This window comes from Vicia villosa, linkage group LG2 (assembly GCF_029867415.1).
Source record: "Vicia villosa cultivar HV-30 ecotype Madison, WI linkage group LG2, Vvil1.0, whole genome shotgun sequence".
NCBI classification, from domain to species: Eukaryota; Viridiplantae; Streptophyta; class Magnoliopsida; order Fabales; family Fabaceae; genus Vicia; species Vicia villosa.
Genome location: NC_081181.1, coordinates 130,259,795 through 130,267,724, shown reverse-complemented (window position 1 = coordinate 130,267,724; position 7,930 = coordinate 130,259,795).

The window sequence follows — 7,930 nt, the reverse complement described above, 5'->3', positions numbered from 1 at the left end:
AAGACAATCATATGCAATGCACTGATGATAATTATTAAAACAGATAATGTCTATCATAATTCGAATGTTTAAACAAACAGAATAGAAATTGCAAATGAAAGTAAATCTAATGATCTAAAAAGTTCATCCTTCTAGCCATCCATAGCATTAGCAATCTTGTTGTGATTAGGCATGGGAGCAGTGATCACATTAGGAGTTGCAGGGGTGTCGAACTCAATTTCGCCAGCGTCGATCATGTCTTGGATCTTATTTTTCAATGCCCAACAATTATCAGCAGTGTGTCCAGAGCTATTGGAATGATACACACTGTAATACGGTGAACTGACTTTTATAATCGAAATGTGCGGTTGAGCAAGAGTCGCCACCGACTTTTATTTTATCCAAATATCGGAAAGGCTAAAAGAAACAGGAAAATACCTTTTAAAAAGACTTGAGTTCGGGGGGTAATTATGCAAAGGGAAGGTTTAAAAAGCACCCTTTGCATCCATGGTTTTCCATGGGCTCTTAATTGCTTTGCTCTTTTTTTGTTTCAGAAATGTAGAAGAAAAAGAACAGGGACTTTAGCTCGTAAATGAGCGTAGCCCTTTTGAAGGTTTATGAGAAAGAATATAAAAAAACTTTAGCCAGAGCAAGGCAATTAAAAGCAATCAGCTTAAACTTAGATGATAGGTCTCTTTTAGCCTTTCAGGGGAAAGGGTCTATCCTTGCCATAAGAGGGCAGGAAGCCTTTCATTTGGAGGTTGAAGGGTCGTCGAAACATCCTTTGCCATAAGACTGTCCCATGCCATAGAAGGGCAGGTAGTCTAAGGTAAGGATCAGAATAAGCCTTATTCGTAGGCAACCAGAGGATACCTCAGCCTTTTCCGTAGGCAACTTCCGAGGGTCGAGGTCATATTTGTGTATCGAAGGCAGCATCATTTAGGGTCGCATGACCTTTATTTATCGAGGCAGCATGGCTGAGGTATCCTCGTATTCGAGGGACATGGCTTATTCTGCAAAAAACACAAAGGCAACAGACAACAAGGCAACAGAGAGGTTACCCCAAAAGAGTGCGTGTGTGCATCAATCATGTGGTTCAATTCAGTTATTTATCTTGTAATTAGTGACTCTAATCCAGTTTAAATTTGCACTCCCTAAATTACTAACCACGCAGTATATAAAGCAATAAAGGGGAGGGAAAGTGAAACCAGCGGATCCCCAACAGGGTTTGGCACAAGTAATAATAAAAGCCATAAAATAAAATAGGGTTCAGGGTTACCAACGACGTAGCTTTGGCGGTTGGCAAAAACTGAAAAGATGGGAAAAATAGAAACCAAAGGGCAGTGAGTGCATTATCAATTCACTTGGCAGATACAGTTAACCCTAATCAAATAAAAATAAAAATAAAAGGTAAAAGAAAATTAAAATAAAAACTTAGCTTTGATCTGATAAGGTTGGTAGTCGGAGTGTGCTTGAAGAGTAACCCTGAATGCTTGAATCAGATGCGGTCGACTCTTGAAGGTCCACCATACCAGTCCAATGTTCACGATGGTTGTACCTCGCATAAACAAGAAAATGGTAGTACGAGTATACGTAGAACGATACATGAAAAGTGATAAAAATATTAACAAATAATCAAGAAAATTATAAAAGATATTTTTAATATGAGAAATAAAATCTAATTACCCTAATTCTAATGCATATTTTTTTTGTATTTTTTATATAAGATTTTTTTTGCATTTTTGTTATAGTAGAAAATAAATGAATATTAAAATAGGAATAAAAATAGAAACACCTAAAGATAAAATAACACATTGTATAATAATTAGAAGTTTTTTATTTACAAGATTAATAGATAAGAAACTAACAGGAACATGCTTGGATATAATGCTGATACCATTTTCGTTTCGCTAAGTACGTCACGCGCATGAATTTTTAATGAATTCAAAACAATACATACCATGATACTGTAAGCCATATATCACTAAACAAATTACTAAAATTGAGAATTTTATTGTTAATAAAAAATAGGAAATTTACTTTTAAAAAAAAGAGGGTTACTAGTAAATTCCCGTCAAAAGCAAAACCGAAGAGCCAATAGGAGCTACCTGGGTTTCTTTCCATCACACACATCTTCCTCAATCTTAAAAGAACAAGGCTCTGCTTTCCTTAAGTCAAAGTTCTGCAAAACAAACACAAACCAACAACATCATGAAATCAAGGAGAGAAGACTCACAGTGATAAAGAGGATCTCCATGCGGTGGCTCCAAACAAGCTTGTGGTGTCGGTGTTAACGGGTTGACCCGAACATGGTGGTAGTCATCAGAGAGAAGCGGGTTCGACGGTGTTTGGTCGTGCTCGCTGTCGACTCGGAGAAAGTGGCTCGCCGTTGGGAGGCGCGATTGTTTTGTTTGGCTAGGGAAGCTCGTGAATCGGAGGACTTCGCGGAGGAGGGGCGTGTTGGTGGTGTACGGATCCAGCGGTGGTGTTTCGTCGGGAGTTTTGTCGGAAACACGTGGATCTGCGGCTTCGACGGAGCTGTTGATGCGGTGATCTCATTCTTCTCTGCTCTTTTGATAAGTGCTGCAAAACAAAACAAAAAAACAGAAAAAACAAGTAATGTTCCTTTGAGAGTTAATGTTGTTCATTCAAGGAAGAAGATGAAAGTATTTGGTTTCATGAATTTGTGAACGATTTGGTGTTTTGCAGGTAATTGGTTTGAGGATTTTTCCGCCGCGGTGTCTCCGGCGAGTTTCACATGTCGTCTCCAATCTGACATCTTCTTTTTCCTGTGTTTTGTTTTATTCTTTTACATAGGTTAGTTATGTAAGATTCTGTTGTGATATGTGATGACACTCGGCGGGTTGATGGCTATGGCTTTTTGGGGATTTTTTTGTAAGTGAAAATAGTTTAGAAAAGGTGGAGATCCTTGGTTAAAATATGTACAGTGTGACTGGGAAATTTGTTGAACATGTGAATGGTTGGGATCCCCCCCGGAATAGGATTAATTGTGTTAGTATATATAGTAGCAAAATTAGGTTAAAATGAAAAATAAAATATGGACCTTAATTAAAATAACTGAAAGCCCAAAGATTAAAATAAATAAAATAAATAACAAATATTAAAATAAAGACAAAATTTAAACAATAAAAAAAAGACTCTTTTTGTGAAAATAAAATTGAAAGTAAAGTGAATAAAAGAAGACAAATGTTAGTAAGTGGGATTCGAACCTGAGACCTCTCAGGTGTAAGTCTTACCTTTTTACCAATTGTGCCGACTTATTTATTCGAAACTGAATGACATTTGAAAACATATGAATCTCATGCAAATATTTGTTATTTAAAAGATACGAATAGTTTAAATAAACCATCGACTATTTTAAATAAGCAAGATTAACTAATGTCAAAGTGTCAGTAGCAATAGACCATCATCTTCGTAAAGACCAAGCTTTAAATAATGCGGGCAAATTTTGGGGTATGACAGCTGCCCCTGTTCAATCTTCTTAAACCTGAGGATGCAGATTGGCATGTGTGATTATCGGAATCTGAAGGTGGAAGAGGATTGAACACTAGAATACCAAGAAATTTGCCCTAGCTGAAGTAGGGACTTTTGTCGGAGATGGTCCTGAAGATGCCATCCAGGTGTTTAGAGAAGATGTATGATGGAGATGGGCTTGAAGATGCCATCCAGATGTCGAGACTGAAGTGTTTGAGAAGTAGTTGTTTGAGTGTTGATCGGGTCATTACTGTTCGTAGTAATCGAATTAGATCTCGGAGAGATAATCGTGTCTACATCGTTCGTGATGATAGAATTAGATTCTCTTGTCGTGTCAGCACTGTTCGTAGTACCTGAATTAGACTAGGAAGGTCAGTGATCGTGTCTACACCGTTCGTGATGATAGAATTAGATCTCTGAGAGTTGACCGTATCAGTACCGTTCGTAGTAACCGAATTAGATCTTTTGTCGTGTCAGTACCGTTCGTAGTAGCTGAATTAGACTTAGTTGGTCATTGATCGTGTCTACACCGTTCGTGATGATAGAATTATATCTTTTTGTCGTGTCAGTACCGTTCGTAATAACTGAATTAGACTTAGGAAACAGTTAATCGTGTCCACACCGTTCGTGATGATGGAATTAGATCTCTGAGAGTTGATCGTGTCAGTACCGTTCGTAGTAACCGAATTAGATCTTGGAGAGATAATCGTGTCTACATCGTTCGTGATGATAGAATTAGATTCTCTTGTCGTGTCAGCACTGTTCGTAGTAACTGAATTAGACTGGGAAGGTCAGTGATCGTGTCTACACCGTTCGTGATGATAGAATTAGATCTCTGAGAGTTGACCGTGTCAGTACCGTTCGTAGTAACTGAATTAGATCTTGGAAAGGTGATCGTGTCATTACCGTTCGTGGTAAATGAATTAGATCTTCGAGCGTTGACCGTGTCAGTACCATTCGTAGTAGCTGAATTAGATCTTGGAAATCTGGAGATTTCGTTCATTTGTCGGTACCTGTATCCTGCAATAGGTATAGTTATGCAATGTCATGATGCGTGTATTATGTAATGAGTCCCTCAAAATAAATGAGAAACTTTGTATGTTATGGATGAATTCATTACGAGGTAATGTATGCAATGTATGAATACGTTTATGACATATGATATGTGATTTATGTAGTCTTGATTGAGAAAATAAATCTCTATGTCCTTGTGATTTTGATGTCTGATCTTATTTGAAAATGCTTAGCTGGGAATTTATGATTCTTTCTTGGGGATGATCAGTAACTTGATGGACCCTGATTGGGGCTAAAAGTATTAGTAACCCATGTTGGAGAAGAGCAAAGTGTTGGAGAACCAGCAGTGTTGAACATGTACACTTTGCTGGGGAGCCATGTCTTTGTCGAGAGCGTTTGAAGATATCTTCTTAATGATTACTCTGTGGGGATATGATCTTGTGAAATCGGAATTACGGGAACACATGGATGCCTTGAGCATTGCCCCCAGTATTATAGTACTACCATTCCTGGATTTGATTAGAACACGCCACTGAGTATTTGGTAAGGATGTAAAACTGGACTTGCATAGATTTGCCCCAGTTAGTAGGAACTTTGGAAAGATTCGCCTCGCGAGGACTTTACTATGAGCGACATGCCCCCAGTAATCATAAACTTAGGATGAGGCCCCTGATTGTTTTGGCATCCTTGAGAGATTCGCGGAATCTTGACTTAATTGCCCCAGATTGATTGAGCAAAGTGTGCCATGCCCCTTGTATACGTAGGGGACATTGCTTCTCGGAGTAATCTTGTCTGTCGGGATAACTTTCAGTCATTAGTTGTACCCTGTGCAAATTCTTCCTGATACTAACATTTGAAATTATGTAGCAGAATATGTTTAATAATGAATTCATGAGATGCAATGCATACGTCTATCTTGAGTTTTTTTTTGAAAAACATTAAAACAGGAGATGTAAAAGCGTGATGTTTATAAAAACATGATGTTTGTAAGAAAGGAATATCAACTCAGCATTTGTGGTAAATCTTAAGGAGTCGGGATACCTTTTTGGTGACAGTATGCTTTTGAACTAACCACGCTTCAATTAGGACTTTCAAGGGTTGTAACGTGGCTTGGTTCACGGTTTAATAAACGAAGGATAAAGGCCCAAAGTTCATTTGTACCCACCCATCTTCGTGATGATCTTCAGTCCTAAGCTCAGTTAATTCAACTTATGCATTCAGGTTCTAAGAGACTTTTGGATTTGCACATTTGATAATGATGATGGTTCCCAAGCAAAGAGAACTTTTAAGATGGTAGTCACTTCTTCCTTTTGGTAGTCACAACATTGTGTTGTTCAGGAATTTATTGAATTCTCTTCTTTCATCTTTTTGATATCCCTAACTTTTGCCTGAACTGTTTATTTTGAGCTTACAGTCAGCGGGATGCCTTGATTTTTGCCTAAGTCATCTTTTGATTTTTGACTTAGCAGGCTTCTCTTTGTATGTATGTTTTTTCATTCATTTTTTTTTTGAAAGATATTGACTGCATTACTTAATGATTAATGAACCGTCATTGGCTTTTGATTGACATCTCCAACACTTCTTTGATGTGTGCGGATGAACGCTTGTGATTGAAACCTTTGTTGAAAGATGTACTGAATGATTCTCTTAAAATAGAATGCACAGCCAAATTAACTGAGAACTACCCTGCCCCAGGTTATGATCAAGGGTTTTAATTAGTACAAGAAAGAAACTTCTACTTCTTAGGCTCAAAGGGGTTTAACTAGGGATTAACATCCTTATATCTCCACTGTTTAGGAATTGAAACAATGCCTGTACATCATCAGCATAGTCTGTACGAAAGCATACTGTATGAGATTGCGGTATCGTTTTCGTCATCCTCCCTCAAAAGGCTTACAGCTTAGCAAGAGTTGAATAAACACAAAACATATGCAAAGTAAATACATAATTTAAAACGAGTGATAGCGAAATAATTTATTCAAGACAAACATATGCAATGCACTGATGATGATTATTAAAACAGATAATGTCTATCATAATTCGAATGTTTAAACAAACAGGAAAGAAATTGCAAATGAAAGTAAATCTAATGATCTAAAAAGTTCATCCTTCTAAACATTAATCAATCTTGTCGTGACTAGGAATGGGAGTGGTGATCACCACAGGAGTCTTGGGATGATTGAATTCAATTTCACCAGCATCGATCATGTCTTGAATCTTGTTCTTCAATGGCCAACAATCATTTGTATCATGTCCAGGGCTATTGGAATGGTATACGCACCTCCCATTGGGCTTATAGCTAGGAGCGGAAGTGTTGGGCTTTACAGGAGGATCCCTCACAGTAATCAAGTTTGCTTTCAACAAATATTGTAATGCCTGAGCCAGTGACATGTTGATCTTCGTGAACTGACGCTTAGGTGCATCTGACTTGCGTCTTTGTTGTGGAACTGGTGTAGAGATCAGAGTTGTCCCCACAGATTGGTTGGGTTCATTGTGACCTTTCTGATTGTTCCCAGCATTAGCCATATGAGGTTCCTCAGGTGAGTTGAAATTAATGATCTTATCATCAATGAGGTCTTGGATCTTATTCTTCAATAGCCAGCAATCGTTAGTGTCATGTCCGATGCTGTCGGAGTGGTAAGCACATCTTGCATTAGGATTATACTGATGAGACAAAGTGTTAGGATTCCGAGGAGGATCCCTCAAAGTCATTAGCCCTTTCTTCAGCATTTGTTGCAACGCTTCAGCCAAAGTCATGTTGATCTTTGTGAATTGTCTTTTAGGCGCGTTATGCTTACGTTGTGGTTGTGATGCTGATGTGGAGATCAGAGCTCCCCCAACTTGTTGGCTACGCATAGTATTAGCCATGTAAGGCTCCTTAATTGAATTGAAGTCAATGATCTTGTCGTCAATTAAGTCTTGGATCTTATGCTTCAATGGTCCACAATCCTCTGTGTCATGGCCAGGACTATTTGAATGATAAGCACATCTCGCATGGTACTTATACCCAGGAGCAGGATTTGTAGGAATTGAATATGAAGGTAATAAGGTTATCAAGTTCTGGTTGAGCAGTTGTTGCAGAACTTGATACATCGGTATGTGCAACGGAGTGAATGATCGCTTGGGTTTGGATTTCCATTTACCTTGACCATCTTGTTGCCTACGTTGATCCTTCTCCTTCTCGATCAGAAGTGCCTTTAGTTCTTCTTGCCCCTTGGCCAAGTTAAAGATCATCTCTTGGAATTGGTTGTTCTGAGCTTGGAGATTTTTTACAGATTGTTCAAGGTCCATGATGCTGAAATAAACAGCGAGGGAGGATGAGAGACCTATTGTAAGAAACCTGTTATGCGATGTTATGAATGCAGATGCAATATTTTCAAGGATCTTTAGGCTTTTAGTTAGCAACATTAGAAAGTGATTTGGTCGCGTCTTTGTCTGAAGA